Source organism: Odontesthes bonariensis, chromosome 21 (assembly GCF_027942865.1).
Source record: "Odontesthes bonariensis isolate fOdoBon6 chromosome 21, fOdoBon6.hap1, whole genome shotgun sequence".
Taxonomy (NCBI): domain Eukaryota; kingdom Metazoa; phylum Chordata; class Actinopteri; order Atheriniformes; family Atherinopsidae; genus Odontesthes; species Odontesthes bonariensis.
The window spans coordinates 15,900,379-15,923,652 of record NC_134526.1 but is presented as its reverse complement, the minus strand read 5'-3'; the positions used below and the strand labels follow the sequence as shown (position 1 = coordinate 15,923,652).

At 41.4% G+C, this 23,274-nt stretch overlaps 2 long non-coding RNA genes across 2 annotated transcripts; both read left to right on the top strand.

The window, feature by feature from the left end:
• The first annotated feature begins 24 nt into the window (after nucleotides 1–24).
• Nucleotides 25–1,350, top strand: LOC142371780 (uncharacterized). Its single transcript, XR_012768116.1, has 3 exons — nucleotides 25–196; nucleotides 1,092–1,185; nucleotides 1,263–1,350. It is a non-coding gene; the product is annotated as an uncharacterized LOC142371780 (long non-coding RNA).
• Nucleotides 1,351–3,749: 2,399 nt separating this feature from the next.
• On the top strand, nucleotides 3,750–4,873 carry LOC142371484 (uncharacterized). The gene is made up of 3 exons (XR_012768045.1): nucleotides 3,750–3,826; nucleotides 3,957–4,019; nucleotides 4,292–4,873. It is a non-coding gene; the product is annotated as an uncharacterized LOC142371484 (long non-coding RNA).
• Nucleotides 4,874–23,274: the final 18,401 nt, after the last annotated feature.

Genomic DNA, 23,274 nt, shown 5'->3' with positions numbered 1-23,274 from the left:
ACAATATCATGTCTTTTCAGATTGTTGGAGACTGCTCTACTGTGTGGACTGTCACTGATATCGATCGAGCAGCAGCTGACAAAGAATCCTGGAAGATCCTGAAAAGGGCTGGTCGTCTTATTGGAAATGGTGGCGAGTGTCAGCGCATTCACTTTATCTGCACCAAGTCTGATCTTTTTGAAGATTTTAAGCATCAGTAAGTGAAAAAAGATGTACACATTTAAATACAATATCCAAGTTAAACTCTGATTAAAGGGATAGTTCGCCTCTTTTGACATGCAGCTGTATGACATCCCATACTAGCAAAATCATGCATGAACATTGACTTACCCCCTACTGCGTACTCTGAGCCGAGTTCCAGACGAGTTTTGGCGTTGCTAATTTTCTGGGGCCACAAAAATAAAGTGTTTTGCTTCTCAAAACAATATGCGTTCAAAAGAGTAATACATTTGCATCACAAAATCGTTCTCCAGGAAAAAGTCAGACTTCACAATCGCTTGGTGCTATTTTCTCTCCCGTCGTATCACTGCACGCTGCTGCCTGCCAACAGCCGCACCTGTTTCACAGTGTTTACTGCTCGGAAGCAGGGACTGCTCGGTCTGCGCTTCGATCTGCACGGTCTGCAGAGGGGTTAACGCAAACAACTATATAAAGAGCCTTGTGAACGTATTCACTCTCTGTAGCAGTTTTTTGTTTTGTTTCAAACTGGAATTTCGATTTATATGCTATCCGATTTTCACAGAGTGTAATGGATTTAAATAAAATACACAAATTTTAATATTTAATATAGGACCAATGAATAAAAGGGCTAACGAGGACTATAATGAAGACCAAGGAACTCTCCAAATAGATTAAGGAGAGAATTCTAGAGAAATACTGATTTGAGTTTGGTTATAAAGGCACACATACAGCTTTAACCAGCCCCTGGAGCACTATTAAATTAATTCAATTTAAATTTAGAAAATATAGCACTGCAACAGACCTACTAAGAAGGACTGACTAAAACTCATGGAATAGGAAAAAGAGCAAAAATCTAACCAAGTGTTCAGTCAGATTTATGCAAAAAAAACTAAAACTGTATCTTCTTATAGCTCAGAAGATGAAGTTCGGGACCTCATAGTGAAACGAAACGAAAACGCCAAGAATATAGTGAAGGAAGGATTCAGCAATCTAACTGTGATTAAGGTGAACTTTGAGTAATGACAAAAACAATTATCAAAAATATTGTCTATGGGTGTAACTGATTAAATGTTTGTTCCCAGAAACACTTCAGTGGTGGGTTAGGCTGTTTGAAAGTGTTCACAGTGAGCTCCAAAGAGTTTCTGAATAAGAAACTTCTAAATCCAGAGGACACTGGTAGGTGAAGTCTTCGTATAATCATGAAAACTTTGTTGATAGCAGACAATCATAGCTCTACAGTAATCTGACTGCCTAAAATATGTCATGTAAATGTGGGTTTGTTTTCACAGAAATACCCAAGCTCCGGGACTTTCTGAAAGAAATCAATGACTCAAAGACATTAAACTATGTGTCTGGAGCTTATGGGATTCTCTCTTTGATCCAAGGGGCCAGCTTGAGAAAAGTAAGATCATGAATAAAACTTAATTCATTGTTATTAACAAAAAGAGGTCAAATAGATTAAGGATAGAATTCTAGAGAAATACAGATTTGAGTTTGGTTATAAAGGCTTATATACATATATCATATACTTCTCACAATTAAATTAATTATGAGGAAATTAAAAAAATATAGCACTGCAACACACCCGCTGAGAAGAGCAGACTAAAACTCTTATATGTTCAGTCAGATTTATGCAAAAACTAAAGCAGAGCAAACTCATAGCAAATTTGTAAGTTTCAGTAACGTACATACAGACTTTTAATATATAATATCAATTAAACATTTATTAAACCTGGGAAGGCCAGGTTTCTGAAATCTTACCTCTGCTTGCAATAAGATTTTAATGACCATCTTTTAATTCAAGACATCAAATATTACCCCAAAGTATTTTTTTCAATGAAGGTTGTTGATCTACTCATTAGTCATGACTAGAACAGTCATAAACAACAAAGTTATGTAAACAGATAATGAAACTATTAGAATGTATAGCTATATTGTTTCAAATAGTTATTATTGTATGTGTTTGTACTTTTTTAATTCTAGGCTCACCAAAAAAAAGAGGCGCGTGAAGAGCTTGAGAAAAACATTAGGCATCAACTCACCTTAGTTAAAGAAGCAATGGAGAAGGCTTACGAGATCTTGGATCAATGTCTTACTGGAGGGGTTGAAAAATCCAATGGTTCATGTGAAGGAGACTTGACATCCTTCCTAAATTCTGTATGTATTTAAATTATAAATATCAAGTCAACTTTGACTCTGTGAATGTGTTCAAAATGTCTTTTTGTCCTGTTTTTACTCAGGAAGATGGACGTGGTTTTCACAGGACATTGAAGTGTGTTGTCCAGAAGGGCGGCGTCCACACAACAAGACAGGGACGTCAAATAAACCTCAACATGAAGTTGGCTTCACACCTGATGGACAGCATTCATGATGAATTTAGCAAGACTTTCCCGTAAGAACTTAAACACATTAAACCCTGTAGTGTCCGATTTTCTAACTATGGACAACATTCAAACCTGGTAAATACGACATTATGCAGTTGTATAAGATTATTTAAACAAAATGTACGATTTCTGTCATTTGAAAGAAGACTTTCCTGTAAAACTTAATGTTCATATAAAACCGTTTGATCACTAAGTATTAAAACAAACATCCCAATACTGTCATTTTGAAATATTTAAACTTGTTAACATGTTTCAGAAATGACAAAACACGTGGGCCATTCAACGGGGTCATCAACAGGTTTTCACTTGACACAGAGGGACTGACTGAGAAGTACAAAGAAGTGGAACTACAGCTGACATTTCTCAAGACAGAGGTAAAAGATGAGAAAAGCAATAACTAAGATTTAGAGAAGAGTTCGAAGTATCAAATGGAAAGTTTTTTTTTTACTGATTCTCTTGTAAAAATGATAAAAATTCTGTAAATGTATGTTTATTTTTGTTTACTTTTTGGATTTATTTAGGAAGAAAAGACTAAGCAAAACATGAATAAAATCATTTGTGACCGCAAGAAAAAAATCTACTTCAGTCTGATGAAGACAATTGAGGAAAGCATGAGAGAGTGCTATGAGAGTAAGAAAGGCAGTCATCATGTACAGCATGTCACTATATGAATTACTTTTGAATTCTTTGAAATTGTGCTCAATTAAACAGCAGTCTTCTTTTTTATTTCAGGAGCTGCAGCTATTACAGGAGAGGGCTCACTTGAGAAGATGCGGAATGAGATTTTGAGTCATTTAAAAGATTCAATGGACATGTTTGAACGTGCTAAAGCGGTTATGCTCAAACAGCTGAAAGTCTTGATGGTTTGTCCAATTTTTTAAATATTTAAACATGATATCATTGCAAAAGAACTTGTGCTGTATATCTTCATTTCATGTAGAAGCTTTTTGTCTTTATTTTGAAGTGAAATTCGTAAATGTGCTTTAACTATAATGACCACAAAACCAAAGGCAAAACTGACTCAAAAGTGTCACTTCATGGAAAGATACTGGAATATACAGTATAAAGCTATGAGTTTCTGAACATGCATACAGATGGTTATTTCATCTTTGATTCAATTTATTCTTGCAATCAATATTTGGCTCGATGATAAATAATAAATATGTTGATGGTGAATTAGACTGACATCCTGAGAGACCTGGAGAAAACCATGAAGAAATCAATTGAGCATTCACTAAAGATGGATGACCACTCAATCCCAGGTAAAGGGGGACATATCAGAGTATTACCATTTATGTAGAACACTAAGAATCATGTTAAAGCTTTACTGACTTAAAAAAATCTGCAGCAAGTCTTTGTTTTTTTACCTTTTTTTTTTCTTGTCTGTCAAAGGAGTGTCAAATGATTTGGCAACAGTGAAGAAGATCTACGATGTGAAGCGGCAGCAGCTCAAAGGTAGCTCAGCTGTATAAACATCACACTTTGGGTCAAACTCTCAGGAAAATGGCTCTTGGTTGTTAATTATCATTAATTGTTAATTGTCCTGAATAAAGTTAACAATGCTTTTGATGACACTATTACTAATCTGCCCAGCAGCTGCTCTGAAATGTGCAGTCTATCAAAGCTGCTGTTCAATATTCCTCACATTTTTTAGAAAAATATAAACGTTTCTTGTGACTATTTGCCATCACTGTTTCACTGTGCTGTTTTGGCTCTGTATGTTTCAGATTTGCAGGAGAGAAACAGCAGCATCAACTAAACATCGCTGAACGACCTCCCATTTCACATAAGACAAGCCCCTTCACTGCCCATTTTTAAAACTCGTCTTAAAACCCATTTTTATTCCCTGGCTTTTAAACCATTTATATGTCAAGTTTGCTGTGTCTGTTGTCTAACACTTCGGAGGCTGCGGGCACTGTATGTTTATATTGATCATTTTTACATCAGTTTACATAGTTGTTGTTTTTTATGTCTGCTGTGTATGCAGTGGGTTTTGAGATTTACTGAGCTTATTAAAGGTCTGCAAAGTTAGCCTGCACCGACTTCTCAGACAGGTCATTGGTTAGCGCTTTCATTGTGATGGCTGAGATTATTCTGCACATTTTGATGTGCAACACATGGGGTATCAAGTTATACAAAGTGCCTTAAAAGATGATTACAAGCAGATATAGTAATAAGGGACATTAGACGCGTAAATTTAAACTTCCTGAATATATAGCACATATTTTATGTTTGATTTTGACATGGAGTTTAGGCTTTCTGCAAGCAATTTCTGCAAATTGGACCTGCAAATCAGTATCAAGTATTTTATGTAATATAACTGATTTTTTTCTTTTCTTTTTTGTTTTTCTTTCAAATCTGTACTGATTCCAATTAGTATCTAGGATCAATATGGCACCCATGTGTTTGAAGGACCACCAATTGCTCTTTATAAGAGTCTTAACAAAGTATAAATATTTCAATGTTCTTTGAGAGTGATGCTGTGTGCAAGGTTTTGGGAGTTTTATTCTTGTTCAACTCCTCTCAGTTATCACAAATAGGGAACTAGTTCTAGTTAGAATTTTCACACAGAAAGAATATCTAGCACTACTTTTTCGTCCATTCTCAATCAATTCAAATGTGATTACAGTACCCATGTCACATAGCACAAAATTGTTAAATATTTTTTCATTTGTCATTCAAAAGTGGATATTTAGAAAGAATGATCTCAAATGGTTCTGATTCTGTTTGTAAAGGGAAATTAGTTTTTTTTTGTTCATGTGTTGTGTTACACTTGATAATTTCCCTGAACTGTTATACAACAGAACTGCATGAAAGACTTTAGCAAGTAATGCTTAACGTCATATGGTTGATTTTCCAAATATTTGTCTGGATAAATATGTGTACGTGGTCACCACTGTATAAAATGAGCGAGCTCAGCATCAGTTGGTTGTTCACTCTTAAAACCCTCGTGGTTGAAAGAGGCTGCACCCTATTCGGCTGAATAGTAAGACTTGGTCTCTCACTCTGTTTGATGATTATTGCTGGTTGTTCACTCTAGTTAAATTTATTATTCTGCAATAAATTCCTTAAATCTTAAGAGACTTATTGTTGTCTTTGCTTACTAACCATACAGCAAACAGTTTTTGCCTCAAGACTGTTCATTTCCAAACAGATAAACCCTAAATCGGATAGTTCTTCACTGAAATGTGTTCACATTACACTTTGCTCTGGAGGTTTGTCTTTATTGTTTTCTCGAACTTCTTGTATTTTTTTCAAAAAAGAGTAAATGTGTAAAATGTACATCTATTGTATAAAGCACTTGATAACATAACCGTTTGTGTTGATGAAGTGTTCACTGCAGATTTTGATCGTCACAACAACAGACAGAGTGATCCGACAGACAGGAAGAACAACTTTTTGAGTGGCGTGAGAGCAGGCAACCAAACGATTTTAGTACAATTAAAAACTCTCCATTCAGCAAGTGGATTCCTTTAATTTTCCCTCGTAGGTAAATCCTCTGGATCCTCTAAGAACAAACAAAGACCCTGTAAACCACACAAAAACCTAATCTGATGTGCTGGAATAAATCCGATCCACAAAGGCTCTACCCCACGACTCCCAGAACCCAGAGGATCTGCTGACAACATTCGGGTGCCACAGTACACCTGCAGAGGTGCCATGTTAATGCCCTGACAGGTCAAAACTGCTTTAGCAATGCAGGGAAGGTTTTACTGTGATCAGTGTCTTTTTACAACTAAGACAACGATAGGAACTGTTTTTAAAATAAACAGTAATAAAGCATTTATGTTGTGGTTTGCTTGATAGCAGCACCCAGGAGCAAAGTGTGAGGGATGCATCAAACCATTATATGTATTATTTTTTCATTGTTTTCTTTCAGTTCCTGCATGGTCCCAAACTGCAGTTCTTGCTATAATCAGCTCTTGTTACACAATGTGCCATCATACTTCTGATTCACCTGGCTCTTACTGCATGTAAGTGTTCAAAAGAATGTTCAGGGTTACAGCTTTACTCTTGTTGGGTTTTTGTTTTGTTTTTTTTCACATTCACACTGCATCATTCCTCTTATCATTTGTGACTCTGTTCCAGGACATAAATGTCAGTTTGACACACCCAAAGCACAAACACTCGTGCAGTACAGTTTATCCATAAGCGAAACTAAACCCTCTAACAGGACAGCTTGTTTTGCTTCAATAATGTTCATGTGGTTCCCTGCTGCCACTTCACACCAATTCACATCACTTTGTGTCATATTCATGGGGTTTTCCCATGTTTTTTGTTCTATGTTTTATCATGTTTTAGATTGTTTCATGTCTTGGTTTTTGAGTTCATGTTTAGTTAGGTTTTGCCATTGTTTTCCCCTCAGTCCCCATGTTCTGCTCATTAATTTCACTCATGTCACCTGTATTCATTGTCCCCAGCTGCACTCATTCACCAATCACTCTCAGTTCAGTATTTAATTTCCAGGCTAAATACTAAAAGGTAAAAGATTGTGAAATTTACAAATATTTAATAAGTGAACATATCTTTATGCATTCATTGTGAAGTGACCGAGGACAAAGAAGGTGCTTGGCATCATTTGTTATTACATTTCTCATACTGCCAGGACTTTGCTTAAGAAATCTTTGACAGAATGACAGTTTTAATTCATTACACCTGTAAAAGTTTCTGAATAGCAGAAAGTTGGTGCAAGGTTCGCTTCTCCATAAAACTCTGTTCTGTTCATCCTCAGGTTGGACCATCCCCAGGTGATAAAGATAAGATACACAGTAAATCATATATTTTATCTTTGATGAACTAAGCCTTTTAAGAAAATGTTGCAATACTGAGAGAAACCCAAACTTTTTTTTCCTTTTTAACTAAACAAGGAAAGAGAAAATCCAACAATCAGGGGGAGTCCAGTGAATGGCAAACACCAACTAAATGGCCGCGTGACTCTAAGTCACGATCCATTGAAGGTATTTCTTTATAATCACTGGGACCAAGGAGTCCAATATAGGGATGAAATGCAATTATTCAAAGAGATACAAAGAGTTTGATTTTAGTTTATTAACAAAAACACAATGGCTGTCTGACACGTCCTGGCTTAGCTGTAACCAGTAAGCTTCCCACTGAGATGCCTTTTGTAACTAGAAGAGGAAAAACAGACAGAAATGAAAGCAAATTTAAATAATTCAAACATCGTTTGCACATAATGAAATCCTTTATCACATTATTGGAAGGTACATATACATATCTGGTAATTTAGCAGAAATTTGTAAGGGATTTCTGCTATTTGTAAGGGAGGTATTCCCCAATGAGATAAGTCTTGGAAAGTTTAGTGAAACCTAACTAAACTGAATATAAATTAAATGGACTCATTTCTATAAATGAGTCACTATCAAAAACAGAGCTCAGTTTTTACACTGAGGCGTACACAACTCCATGTTCTATGTGAATTGGAGGTATAGATCTGTGGCACATCTGCTCCACATGTTTCGCATTTTTGGTGTATCTAAAGGGGGGAAAAAAGCCTTGGTTTTAAGCTTGTACCACTCCTCCGGTCAGTTTACTTATGGTTATGGGAACATTCATTGTGTTCATTCATTGACAGCTTTTGGCCCGTGGCAGAAATCTGTTGCAGAACTTGCAACTTTTCTCAGCTTATGCCACAATGCTGGCTTACTGTTTCTTTGTATTACGTAGCTGCTTATGTGTGGATAAGGAAAGAAAAACAGCAAATAGTTAACTTTTTTTTTTGGACCTATAAATCAGAAAATGGTTACGGTTTTAAAAATGAAGAAACTGGGGTGGTCGGTGGCATAGTGGGTTAAGCAGGCGTCCCATGTACAGAGCGCCTGTAGGGGCACGACAGTCCTCGCTGCAGCTGGGGTTCGAGTCCCGCATCGGACGGCCCTTTGCTGAATGTCTTTCCCCCTCTCTCTGCCCCCTGCTTCCTGTCTCTCTTGAACTGTCCTGTCCATTAAAGGCATAAAAGCCCCCAAAAATAATAAAAAACTAAATTACAAAAAAGATGAATTTTGAATACTGACAGAATATCTAACACCAAGATTGTCAGTAAATGTGAGCAAAACTTGTAAATAAATTCTGTTCTCCTCAGAAACACTTGTGATGACTGTTTCAAAGTGTTCACAGTGAGCTCCAAAGAGTTCCTAAAGAGGAAACTTCTAGAACTGGGTGACACTGGTAGGTGAAGTCTTTATATATATCGTGTAAAACCGCTACACACATTAGGCAATTATAGCAAAACAGCAATCTGAGGATGTCGTGTAAATATAGTGCTCATGCAATTCTCTGTCTGATTCAAGCAGCCAGGTCGAGAGAAACGGTAAGATTAAGAAACTTTTAATGAAGTTTTAGTGAACTATGTTGATATTTATTAAAAAAAAAAGGGAAAATCAGATTGCTGACATCTTAGATCTATACAGAAATATTTAATGGTAATCTTAAAACTGCAGGGGTTTACATAGAATCTTGCCCCTAAAGAATTCTTTACATGAAGGGTGTTGAATTATTGATAACTGACAAATAAAGAAGCCATTAATATTTATAGCTTCATTGCTATAACACTTTTCTTTTGCTGGGTTTTGTTTTTTAATTTTAGGTTGGCAATGAAACAGAGGTGTGTGAAGAACTTGAGAGAAACATGACCTATCATCTTTTCCCGGTTAAAAAAGCAATGGAGGATGCTTTCCAGACCTTTGACCGCTGCCTTAGTGAAGGGGTTGAAAACTCCAAAAGTTCATGTGATGGAAACCTGAATTCCTCGCTGTACCCTGTACGTATTGTGTGAATTTTGACATTGTGTTGAAAAAATATTTCTTTCATTATTTATGATGTTGTGCTTCAGAGAAAGACTGGCCGTGGTTTTCACAGGACATTGAAGAGTGTTTTCATCAACAATGGCAGCTACTAACCCAAAAAAGGGAAAGAAATAAATTTCAACATGAAATTAACTTCATCCTTGACTGACAGCATTGATGAGGAATTCAGGAAGACTATCCTGTAAGAATTACTTGAATGAGCACATAACATCCTTTTTTGGCCTATTTTCTAACTTTTAATGATCTTTATAATTTGCATAACATTATCATTAGAGGTTTTAATTACATCTACATGTATGCTACTGTTGTAAACCCTTTAAACTTGTTTCAGAAATGAAGGGAAATGTGGGGCATTCAATGGGGTCATCAGCACATTCTCACTGGGCACAAAGGAGCTGATTCAGAAGTACAAAGATGTCGAACTGCAGCTGATATTTCTCAAGATGGAGGTAAAGAATGAGAAAAAGCCCCATCCTGTTCATCAGTTAAATACAGACATTTGTGTTTGCTAAAACTGAGATAATCTTTGAGGGAAATAAATGTTACTTAAATGCTGACCAATAACGAAGATTTACTACTTATTTCTTTGGTGGAATCTGTAAACATATTATGTTGATAATTGTAAACTATATTTTTTCTTCCATTTTTACTAGGAAGAAAAAATGAAGACAAAGCTCAGCAGACTCATCCGTGACCGCAAGAAAACGATCTAGAGTAAGATGTCATGGCATACAGCATGTCTCTATCATGATATGCACTCTTACAGCATATTCAGTGTGATTGGTGATGAAAATCAAAATCAAAATGACAATCCTCTGTTTTTAGAAGCTGCAGAGTTTAAAGGAAAGGACTCCCTGCAGAACATGAGGGACACAATTGTGAGACATGTATATGAATCGAAGAACAGCATGTTTGATCGGGCTAAAACAGTTATGTTGAACGAGCTGAAAGAACTGACGGTTTGTCCCATTTTTATAAAGAGAAAGATACGCATGTCTTATTCATTTAATCTTTAACTCGATTTCCGACTATAATAAGATCTAAAGGTTTTGATGTTCTATTAGGATGAGATCGTGGAAACCCTGGAAAAAACCATGACAAAATCAATCGAGCTCTCGCTTAGGACGGATTACAAGTCCATCCCAGGTAAAGCCGCAACCTGTTGAATCATTTCTGTAGATCACTGAGAATCCTGAAAATATTGAATTGACGCAAATATCTGTTGTTGGATCATTAGACGTTTCAGCGGAGCTTACGATGGTGCAGAAACTCTACGATGAACTGAGAAGCATCTCAGATGAAGAAATGTTGTAAGGGAAAAATTAATTCACATATACATTGTATGAGTGTTACTCTGTATCACCCGGTAATAACTCATTTAAGACACTTGTTTTTCTCTTTTCTCCCTCTTTCAATGAGGGTATTGTGCTCTTATGATTGAACAACTTTAAGAAGTTTGACAGGGAAGATGGCACGATACTGAGGCGCCTTGGCTGTAGAAAGGGAGGAAAGATAGATAACAAAGTCTTGAACATATCAAAGGAGCGACTACGTATTAACCTGTATATTAACTGACTTGTTTTCGTCTAAGACTCAGAGCAGCTCTGTATTCTGATCTGTATTGTTCTCTCTTGCAAGATATTATTAAAAGCATCTTATCTCCTCAGAAAATAACTGACTCTGTGCCTTACTAAAATTTCCACAACAATGTCATGAAATGGGTAAAGCTTTCAAGTGTCCATAGTTGTAAAGGAACTTGATTGATTGATTTTGAATCCATGACACATAATAAATATGAAATCTGGGAAATTTCAAGTTAAAGGGACTGACATTTTTGTGGCAACTGTTAAATGATTTATGTGATGTGTTTTGCCACAATGTTTAATATTGTTGTTCTTGTAGGTTCATATTAAACTTTAAAGTGATACTCCGGAGTAGATTCAACCTGGGGTCATTTGAACCGTGATATCCAGCCAAGTAGCCCACCCGCAGTTTTTTCGATATTGGCTAAACATCAGCTGAGTTACTGAGTTATCCCGAATAGCTTAGTACAAGCGCTAATGGAACCTAGCAGTATCTCCAAAATTACCACACTAAAATCACATGCCATGACACCAAACTTCTACAGTAGTACAAATATGGTCTGTACTCACAAAACGATGCATTTGGAAGTTTGAAAATAGTCCAGGAGTTTATTATTATCAACACAAGCCTAATAGCTTTTCTGCTGCTAAAGCTGCGTCAACGTCACTTCTGGGAGCTGGGAGCTTCAAAGTAAGATAAGGGTTGATCTACTACTGTAGACAACAAAGTATATGCTATATTCTACATGGTTTTTTATGTTTTATTTTTCTGCACTGAAATTGCTAATGCTTGTATGTTCCCTGGAGTGTTCCCTATAGTACTTTTAAAGTGCAATTGTAAAACTGTAGTAGAAGAAAACCAGTTTGGATGAGTTAGTCCCTCAGACCAATCCCAAATCTACCAAAAATCCTTCATAGGGTTGTTTATCAACAATCATACATGCATTTTCTACATAAGTGTACCAAATGCTTCTGCTGTCACCCCTGTCTGTCTCCCAGTAAAACAAAGAATTTATTTTAGAATGTCTTCATATCGTTTTTTTAAGATATAACTTTCCTCCAACATTATAGATTTACTTGCTGGAAACACCAGCTCCATGTATGTAAACATATTAGTCCAGCAAGAATTATGCAAAACTGAAGCTCTCAAAAACTGCACTAACACTCCAAAATAATAGGGGTGAGGTTTCTATCTCTCCTGTACGTATACACTCAGCAAGACTAAAATGGGCCTCGGCTGTCGAAACATGTTTAAAAATTCAGTGCTTTTGATATAAAAGTGTAAGCATATATAAATCCAGTTGAATTTCAAATAAAGCTGCCCTCATTCACATATTTTTCCATTTATTTTATCAGATGCCTCATGGTGTCAGAAATTGTGATTGAAAATCAACCCATGAAGACTGCATGTCAATTTGTGGCCTAATGTTTTAGGGAAGTGTTGTTATGTTATTAACAGAGCATAGGCTGCTCTCCATCTCACGATGCACAAAGGGCCCTGGTTGAAAGTGCCGCATTTAGCTGCTCAATCCAACCACCTCATTTGAAAAGATGTGGGACTGTATTTTCAGTGATGTAAAAAAATTGATGGACATGTTGGAACGAGCTAAATGGGTTGTAGGCATGTCAAATTTTTATAACTCTGTACAAAAAGTCTAACTGTAAATACATAATAATTCATATAAAAGGTTTTTCTGTAATCAGCTCATAGTTTGATTCAAATCAGAAATTCCATTTTTGTTTTTGTTTTCTATTTAAATCTGTACTGATTCAAAATAGTATTTGAAATGTAATTCTTTACAATAAATCTTGAATGAAACTATGAATATGTTTCACTGTCTTTCAAAATTGAATGAAAATACCTTCAATGGTATTAATTTTGAGATAAAACAAGTTTTGGAAATTGCATTATTTTGTGTCTAATTTTTACCTAAAAACTGTAACTACTGATTATAAAAGTCACAATCATGTTCGAACACGTTACAAACAGAATGCATTGGCTTTGCATTAATTTAGCAGATGCTCTTCTCCCGAACGAATGTCAGTTATTAATCCCTGACACACCCGAAGCACACGGACAAATAGAGTACAGTTTCTACAGAAGTGAAACTGAACCCTTGAACAGTACAGGTTGTTTTAATGCAAAAATGTCCATGTGGTGTCCGATTGCCACATCACACCTGTTTCACAATCTTTGTTTCCTTGTTCTTATTTTATTTCAAAATAAACTACCGTTAAAAAAGTGAGTGATATAAGACTAAAGATAAACCTCAGAGCAATAAACAAATGAATTAATAGATTAATAAAACAAGCTTGTTATCAGCTTTACTATCTTTTTTATAAATCTAAGTTGTAGCTAAATACTTATGAGCGTTTAGTTAAAATAATGCAGTAGCAAGTGTAGTGTCTGACACTTAACAGAGGTTCAGAGGGGCATCAGGTTCAGTGTGTCCATACATGAGATGAATAATGGTCAAAAATAAACATTTGCAGAAAAACACATTCCTCAGTTAAGTGCATCCGGGACAGGACAAATATGGGAAGGTACCCTATATACCCTACATAAGGGGAGAAGCACCCACAGTGTGGGAGAGATTGCAGAGACTTTTGGGCTTTGAAGATCCCTCCAGATTTGGACCTGGTTGGCAAAAAAAAGGTTTCGTTGTTCGACCAAGTCTGTGCCAGCGGAGTTCTTCCTGTACCATCTGCACATAGGCTGTTTAAAGGCGACCGTCCCTCATACACCACACAAGGCTGGAAAATAAGGTTTGTTTGGGTCTTACAAAAAACACGTTGAGTTGCCCTTCAAAATAAAAATACTTGAAAATATGTGTAGTATTTTCAGGGTTTGTTGAACAGCAACTACATGCAAAATAGATGCATTTACAATCAGCACAAATAAAAAAGGAAATAAAAGCAACTTATTCATGACTTTATCTACTTCTTTGCATTTCTCATGTGAGCACCCTCGGAGGGTGAGAAATTAAATTGAAGATCTGTTTCTAAAAACATACACTTTGTGGCATCAAACTTACAGTAAGAGCTGTATTCAAGTTCCAAATTTAAATTTCCTCACACATGAAGTAAATGGAAATGCAGTCCTCCCCTCCCAAAGAACCAGTACTTTAAGTAAAATTAAGGGATGACAATTAAATACTGAGAAACTGTAAAATCCTTTAATAAAAAGAGAAGCGAGTCTGGAGTTAGTGTTCAGCAGGACAACGGCAGAACATTAGATAATGTGAAGATAAGTTAACACAATTAAAGAACAAAGAAGGACCGTTTTATTGTGAAAAAAACAACAACAGCTAAAAAAGAAGGGTAACTAAGTTTTCTGTTGGTTGTCCAAAGTTTAGCAGGGTTTTACTTTTAAGAAAATGAAGTTCCTGAAATGGTTATCTGAGCAAAACAGGGTTAAAATGTACTGCAGGGTATCAACATATCTGTGTAATGTTGCAGCCTGGAAGCTGTTCATTTCCTGGTCTGCTCCTTGCTCTGACACTAATTGCCTTCATGATATTCACCTGTGCCTGATTAACGTTTGCTCTCTCCCACTCTGCACTCCGCCTATATCAACTCCTTCCTGCCAGAGTTCCCTGCCAGATTATCGCAAGCCTCACAGCCAGCAGATGTCCAGCCTCACCTCTCTACTTTGTCTTCCTGATTTCCTGTTCCGACCGTTGCCTGAATCACCTTTGTGGATTATAACCCTCTACCTCCAGAAGACCTCCCTGGATCCTCAGGATCATACCCAATCTTGGATTACCCCTGACTGTCTTCTCTGGACCTGTTCTCCGTACCCTGGAGCGGACTCTGACCATCACGGATCCACATCTCCATTGGAGGATTGTCCGGACTCCAGCTACATTCAACTCCTATCCAGCACCTGTGATCCAATAAACCTTTTACCACTAAGCTTGTGTCTGGTTGAATTATCGGGTTTTCTGATCTGGTCATTACAGTATAATCTGGCCATGATGAACCCGTCACCAGCACAAGAGTGGTGCACTGGAGTTGAGCGATCCATTTCCAAATTAGAGAAGACTGTTTCTGACATGATGGTTTTGTTGCGTAATCCTTCTCTCCCTACTAACCCTCCTCCAGCTCCACCCGCACCTTCCATTCAACCAGCTGTGCAGTACAGATCATCACCACTTCATGAACCTCGTCTAAGACCAGATTCCTGTGGAATGAACGGGCAGATGTTGCCTTCACCAAGTTGAAGGATCTGTTCACCTCTGCGCCTGTTCTCCGTAGCCCAGATGCCGCTAGGCAATTCATTGTTGAAGTGGATGCTTCCAGTGTGGGTGTAGGGGCTGTTCTAAGTCAACGCAGCAATGATGATAAGGTTCACCCTTGTGCCTTTTTCTCTAGAAGTCTATCTTCATCAGAACAAAATTATGATGTGGGAGATCGAGAACTGCTGGCGGTCAAACTGGCTTTGGAGGAATGGCGCCATTGGCTGGAGGGAGCTGAGACACCATTTTTAGTTTGGACCGATCACAAGAATCTCGAGTACATCAATTCTGCTAAGCGACTCAACCCTCGCCAGGCCAGGTGGGCATTATTTTTTAGCCGTTTCAATTTCACTCTTTCTTACAGACCTGGAACGAAGAACATCAAACCTGACGCTCTGTCCAGAATACTGGAGCCATCAGCTAAGGAACAAGCTAGTGAGAGTGGAGAATTTATTTTACCTGATTCCGTTCGACTGGCAGTCTCTCGGGTGGGGTTGGAGGAGTCTATCAAGAGCTCTCATCGACTGCACCCGGTCCCAGTCACTTGCCCACCAGATCACCTGTTTGTCCCTAATCATCTCCGAACTGAGGTACTCTGTTTCTGTCATAACTCTCGTCTGTTTTGTCATCCTGGCCTAAGTAAAACCCTGTCTGTCATCCGGGGACGCTTTTGGTGGCCAACGTTATATTCTGACACTAAGGGCTTTGTTGCTGCCTGTCATACCTGCTCTCAGTCTAAGTCTTCCCGCAGACCGCCAGCCGGACATCTCAGGCCTTTACCCATTCCACATCGACCTTGGTCTCACATAGCCATGGACTTCATAACTGGACTGCCTGCATCAAATGGCCATACCGTTATTCTCACTATTGTGGACCGATTTTCCAAGATGACTCACCTGGTTCCCCTCAAGAAACTCCCCTCGGCCAAGGAGCTTGGTGGAGTCTTGGTCCGAGAAGTTTTCCGTTTGCATGGACTACCTTCCGACATTGTTTCTGACCGGGGCCCTCAATTTGTGTCTGTTTTGGAAGGAGTTCTGTGGTCTGTTGGGGGTCAAGGTGAGCCTCTCATCTGGCTTTCATCCCCAAACTGACGGTCAGTCGGAACGTGCTAACCAGGAGGTTGAGGTGAAGCTTAGGATGCTTTGTGAAAAGGATGCTACCAGTTGGTCACAGAATTTACCTTTGGTTGAACATGCTCTAAACTCTCTTCCATCCTGCTCCACTGGTCTGTCTCCTTTCTACACAGTTTATGGATTCCAGCCACCCGTGTTTTCCATCCAGGAGAAGGAAGCCAGGGTCCCATCTGCCCACGCCGCTGCTCTCCGCTGCCAGCGGACCTGGAGAAGAGCCAGAAGAGCCCTTCTTAAAGCGGTCAGTGTCTTCTGCAGAGGTGCTGACCGACACCGCATCCCCGCACCCCAGTACACTATTGGGCAGAAGGTTTGGCTCTCTTCCAAGAATCTACCTCTAAGGGTGGAGAGTAGAAAATTGGCTCCTCGTTTTATCGGACCCTTTCCTATCTCTAAGGTGGTTAACCCAGTGGCAGTTCGTCTACAGCTTCCTCGCACTCTACGCATTCATCCCACATTCCACGTCTCCTGCATCAAACCATATGCTTCCTCCTGCCTCTCGCCCCCCTCCAGACCCCCTCCTCCCACCCGAAACCTTGATGGGGGGCCGGTCTACACCATCAATCGCATCCTTCGGTCAAGACGTTGGGGTCGTGGCACCCAGTACTTGGTTGACTGGGAGGGATATGGACCTGAAGAGCGCACCTGGGTTCCTGCTAGACACATTATTGATAAGACGGTCATCAAGGAATTCCATCGCCTCCATCCTGATAAACCTGGTGGTCCGTCGGGTGCCGGACGTTGAGGAGGGGGTACTGTAATGTTGCAGCCTGGAAGCTGTTCATTTCCTGGTCTGCTCCTTGCTCTGACACTAATTGCCTTCATGATATTCACCTGTGCCTGATTAACGTTTGCTCTCTCCCACTCTGCACTCCGCCTATATCAACTCCTTCCTGCCAGAGTTCCCTGCCAGATTATCGCAAGCCTCACAGCCAGCAGATGTCCAGCCTCACCTCTCTACTTTGTCTTCCTGATTTCCTGTTCCGACCGTTGCCTGAATCACCTTTGTGGATTATAACCCTCTACCTCCAGAAGACCTCCCTGGATCCTCAGGATCATACCCAATCTTGGATTACCCCTGACTGTCTTCTCTGGACCTGTTCTCCGTACCCTGGAGCGGACTCTGACCATCACGGATCCACATCTCCATTGGAGGATTATCCGGACTCCAGCTACATTCAACTCCTATCCAGCACCTGTGATCCAATAAACCTTTTACCACTAAGCTTGTGTCTGGTTGAATTATCGGGTTTTCTGATCTGGTCATTACAATCTGTGTCTATTAAGCTGTGCATGTTGTGACCTGGGGGGTATTCCTAGAAGCTGACTTCTGGCTAAACTTGCTTTATATCCAAGACAACTAACGAGGGGAGGGCCAGAGCTAAGAAGACAGATAAAAGTAATAGAATAGGTAAGGTAAATTAAAACAAAGCACACAGAAAGCTTACTTTTATAATTAAATACAAGCTATTAAAAGTGAAGCTTTATAGATTAAACTAAAATCGAACACATTGATAAGCACGTCCTTAATGTCAGAAACAAAAAGCAACATGTATTATTTTCTAGTTCAAGATGTTATCTTCTCCTTGCTGCTACTTTGAACTGTTTTATAAGTGAACCCTCCCTGCCATGTTAGCATCCCTGTTTAATCTTACAGACTCTAACAGGATATTTACTTTCATACAAACAGTATGAAGGTTACAGTTTAAACTCAAACAAATAAGATGTGTTTCTTTGGCTTGTTTGTTTTCTTCATTCACACACATGTGTGCATTAACTTGATCATTAATAAAAAAAAATTAACTTGTGTAATACAGTATGACATATTAAGGTAACTACTTTTACAATAAAATTATAAGTAAATTGTCTTTTTTTTAAATTTAAGAAATTAACAAAAAAGTAAGGATGAAAAAAAAGCTTTTCCCAACTGCTTCAGTATAAACTCTTTGTTTCTGTTTGGGTTACTTTGAGATGGAGATTTTTGGTTTTCTGTTTGCTTGATTTAGTTCACATTTGATCTCTTCATTCTCTGTATAGTTTTATTTCCTCTGTCTCTTTTCTGGTTCTCAGTTAGACTCGCTTTCTGCTAACCTTGTAAACCTGAATTCATTTAGCAAATTATGACCGTCTGCGTTTTGTAAGTCCTTAGTGTTTGTTTGTCATGTCTGTTTTTTGTGTGGTTAGTCTGTTATCTAATTTGAAACGCTCAACTTTTGTTCATGAATAACAAAATGTTCCTTTATTAGTTGTGCTTCATAATCTCCACATTGTCCACATGTGCATTGTGTTGGTCATTCACTCCTTCAGTATAAAGGCTCCCTGGTTCCTTTTGTTCAGTACCTCATCCTTTTAAAACGGTCTTAGTTTGATATCGAAAGTTACGTATGTAACTACGGTTCTATGAATCCTGGATGACCGCCAGAGGCGGTGCTTTCAAGCACTGGATGATACATCTTGCGCATGCGCAGGTCGAGTGTTAATACCAACAACGTCACTCGTGACCCCCTGCTGACCCCGGAGAGCCTATATACTTCCGGCAACATCAGCAGGTCAGTCCTTACAGAATCTTCTCGCGAGTATACGAGGATTCTGAGTGACAGAACGCTCTGGCGGTCATCCAGGATTCATAGAACCGTAGTTACATACGTAACTTTCGTTCTATTTCATCCTTACTGACCGCCAGAGGCGGTGCTTTCAAGCACTGGATGACTAATACCAGAAGAGTCACGAGGAATCCGGCACTTACTCACTTTATTGAGAGGAAGCAGCAGAGTCGGGCAGCAGGACCACAGCCAACGGGTTGGGAGTGGCAACATTCACCCGATAGAACCTGGAGAAGGTACTCGGTGACGCCCACGACGCTGCCTCACAGATGTCTTCCAGGGGAACGCCCCGTAGGGCTGCCCATGAGGTCGAGACAGCTCTGGTGGAGTGGCAGCTCACCCCAGCTGGCTGGGGGCGCCCACTTCCCTCATATGCCTGGGTGATGGCGTCCACCACCCAGTGAGACAGTCGCTGTTTAGAGAGCGCACAGCCTCTCCGAGGGCCACCGTAGCAGAGGAAGAGCTGGTCCGACTGCCTGATACCGGCAGTCGCGGCCACGTAGGCTCTCAGAGCCCGCACAGGGCACAGTAGGCGTAACCTGTCCTCCCCCTCCGGGGGAACAAACTGTGCCAGGTGGATAGGTCTGTTAGATGAAGACAGCACCTTCGGGAGAAAAGCGGGGTTCGGCCATAGGGAAACCCCTGAGCCATCCGAGTTCCACCTCATGCAGGAGTCGCTCACCGACAGAGCATGCAGCTCCCCGACGCGCTTCGCTGACGCGATAGCGAGTAGAAAGGCGGTCTTAGCAGAGACCCACCTCAGCCCTGCCTGAGCAAGGGGTTCAAAGGGAGGCGCGCACAGGGCGCCGAGCACCAGGTGCAGATCCCATGGCGGGGTGCGCCGCACTCGTGGGGGGCGCAGCCGCCGCGCACCTTTCAGGAAAAGGGACACCAACCTGTGGCTTCCCACCGTGCCGTTATCCACTCGAGCATGCCGAGAGGAAATGGCCGCCACATACACCCTCAGGGTAGCGGGGGACCGGCCGTCATCCAGGAGTGACTGGAGGAACTCCAGAATCCTAGGGACAGGACAGTGCACAGGGTCCTCACCCCTGTCCAAGCACCATGTAGTGAACAGCCGCCACCTCTGTTCACCTCTGTTCCGCCACCCTCGCGTTTAGGATGGTATGGCATACCTCGCCAGAGCACTCAGTCAGCATCGGGTCGGGCCCTGCAGTGGCCAGACCCACAGCTGCAGGCGGGACGGGTCGGGATGCCGTATGTGAGACCTGAGGTTGCCCAGGGGGCAGTTGGTCAGGCGCCCGAAAGGACTGTGCCTGCCGCTGAGCAGGCTGTGGGCGTGAGTACTGGGGCCGAGGGAGGCCCCTGGCCCGTGAGTGGGTGCCACGCTGCGAGGCAGCTGGACGGCCCCTAGGGTCGCCAGGCGGCGGCGCGCTTCTGTGAAGCTCAGACAGCTGCTGTCGGGTCTTCCCAGCTTGGACAGTGCACTCGAGGGCTTCCAGAGCCGCGGAGCCAAACAGCTCCCCCGGTTCCACCGGAACACTGCGGAGGGTTCTTCTGCAGGCCTCCGAGAGAGGGGACTGCGCCAACCAAACCTGGCGGCGAGCCTGAACGAGAGTTGCCATTACCCGTCCCAACTCCCTAGACATCAGTGCAAAGGCCTGTAGAGAGGCGTCAGTAACACTGTGGACAGAAGTGTCCAGTTCGGTCTCCTGCAGGGATGATGACAGGGCGAGCAGCAGGTGGGACATGGAATTACCCATCCGAGCCATGCGTGCTGCCGCCTCATAGGCCTTCGACAGCAAGTCATCCGTAACCCGGCACTGGGGGCGAGGACACCTCGCCTCCCGTCTCAGAGCCTCATCGGGTGACACGATCAGGGCGGCTATAGTGGGCTCAACCGCTGGCATGCGGTCCAGGCCGAACTTGGATGCGTCCTGCATGGCTGCCAGGGTCCGAGCATCAGCTGTCGGACGGGCAGGGGCCCTAGGGTCCCTCCAGAACGTCTGTAATTCCCTCAGATACTCCTCTGATGGAGGTACAGTTAGTTCAGCGGGGGTTGAGGAGCGCCTGAAAAGGCACTGGCCGAAGCTGGCTGAGCCTGCGGCACGTCCAGCTGCAGCCTGGCTAGAGCCGTACGAATGGCGGCTCCCACAGAGCCTTCCTCACTGCCACCCGCCGAGCTACGGGCTGAAGACAGGGAGCCCGCTGCAGAGGGACGGGAGGCTTCGTCTCCCAGGAGCACGTCCGAAGCGTAGTCCTGAAACATAGTAGCTGAAGCTGCTATGGAAAATGCATCCTCCTCCGGACCGAAGGAGGTGGTTGGAGGAACAAGGGCACCCGGCTGGGTTGCTCCAGCCCCAGGCTGGAGAGCCAGGAGGAGGGACTTCATGCTGTCAAGCTCCGCTGTCAGCTGATCCACTCTAGAGGTAAGCCCGGACCCCTTGGCCCTCTTCCCGGAGGTGGGGCCTGCAGTCTCAGCAGGCCGACGCCGTGGTCGGCTAGACCGAGACGGGGCCAGCCGCTGGTCAGGGGTCAACTGGGGAGACAAGGGAGGGCCCAACAGGCGCTCTACCTCGGCCAGCCTTGCAGCCCTGACAGCATGAGGCAGGATGCCACAATTCATGCAGGACTCGTCTGAGAGACCCTGCCTCAGATGTCCGAGGCCAAGGCACGGAGGACACAGATCATGGCCATCCTCAAGTTGTAGAGGAGCCATACAGGCCGAGCAGGAGTGGTTGTGATCCATGTCGGGACCACCTCTAGCTCCAATATATAAATATATATATATATATATATATATATACACACAGTATATTTGCCGATAGTACGTAAGTACTAATTCTTATTTATATATTTCTTCTTCCTTTTTTTTTTTTTTTTTTTCAGAAGAAAATTCTTTACTTATAGCTGAATGCTGGGAGCGGGAGCCGCAAACGGTGCCTTCACCGACAATCAACTATAGGCCACCTGTTCTGGGAGCGGGGGGCGCACACGCCGCCTTACACCAGGAGAAGGGCTATTGCTGTATTTATACACCGTCTATAGGTGGATGCCGGGAGCGGGAGCCGCAAACGGTGCCTTCGCCGACAACCACTATAGGCCGCCCTTGACAGACAGCAATATGTTTTCATCAAAGTTTATTTTCTTGTCAGTTGTGAGTTTCTATTCTTCCTGCCTTTTGATCATCACAGAGATGAATTTGCATGCTGTATGCAGTATAAACAACTGGAACATTGGCAGCTTTGTGTGGATTCATTTCTAATTCAAAGTGGCAAAGACATTACTCATAAAAAACCTGACGACCTGTTTCATTAAATCTGGAGTTTGCTGTGATGACAAAAACACACAAAAATTCACATATAGCAGTTGTGGCTCAAGTTGTAGCAGAACAGGTTGCGTAACATGGATGGCATGGCGGGCCGTAGTTTGGGGACCATTGATGTAGAACACTAAGAATCACGTTAAAGCATTACTGACTTCTGCAGCAAGTCATTGTTTTTTTTACATTTTCTATTTTTCTTGTCTGTCTCAAAGGATTTCACCACAGTGAAGAAGCTCTACTATATGAACTGGAAGCAGCTAAAAGGTAGCTCAGCTGAATAAACATCACTTTGGGTAAACTCTCAGGAAAATGTCCCCATAATATTTTCAATGGCTATTGGTTGTTAATTGTCTTTGTCCTGAATAAAGTTAACAATGCTTTTGATGACTATTACTAATCTGCCCCAAGCTGCTCTGAAATGTGCAGTAAAAGCTGCTGTTCAATATCGGTCATTAAGTTCAAGAAGATTCTAGCAAGTGCAATATTCCTTACAGTTAGACAAATATTAAAGTTACTTGTGACTATTTGCCATCACTGTATCATTGTACTGTTTTGACAGCACAATGATATGTTTCAGATTTGCACGAGAGAAACTGCACATCGCTGAAAGACGATGAAAGAAATGAGGCCTCTGAATTTTGCCCTAACCATTTATATGTCAAGTTTGTTGTGTCTGTTGTTTAACCCTTAGGAGTCTGCGGGCATTGCACGTTTTTACATAGTTATTTTCTGTGAAGAATGTCTGCTTGGTATGCAGTGGGTTTTGAGATTTATTGAGTTTATTATCGGTCTCCAAAATTAGCCTGCACCGACTTCTCGGACAGATCATTGGTTAGCGCTTTCATTAGGCGCATTCCCACTGTAGGAACCTTTTGCAGTTCCTATAATCTTTTCAGGAACGGGCCGTTTTTTCCCGCATTCGGACATACAGGAACTAGGGACCATGGCCCTCAGTTCCTATAACCATTTTAGCTCCTTCTCCGAGGCCGGGTCTGTTCTGGGTTCCAGAGGAACACATGTGACGTAGGTGTTTGGTGGTTGGTAGC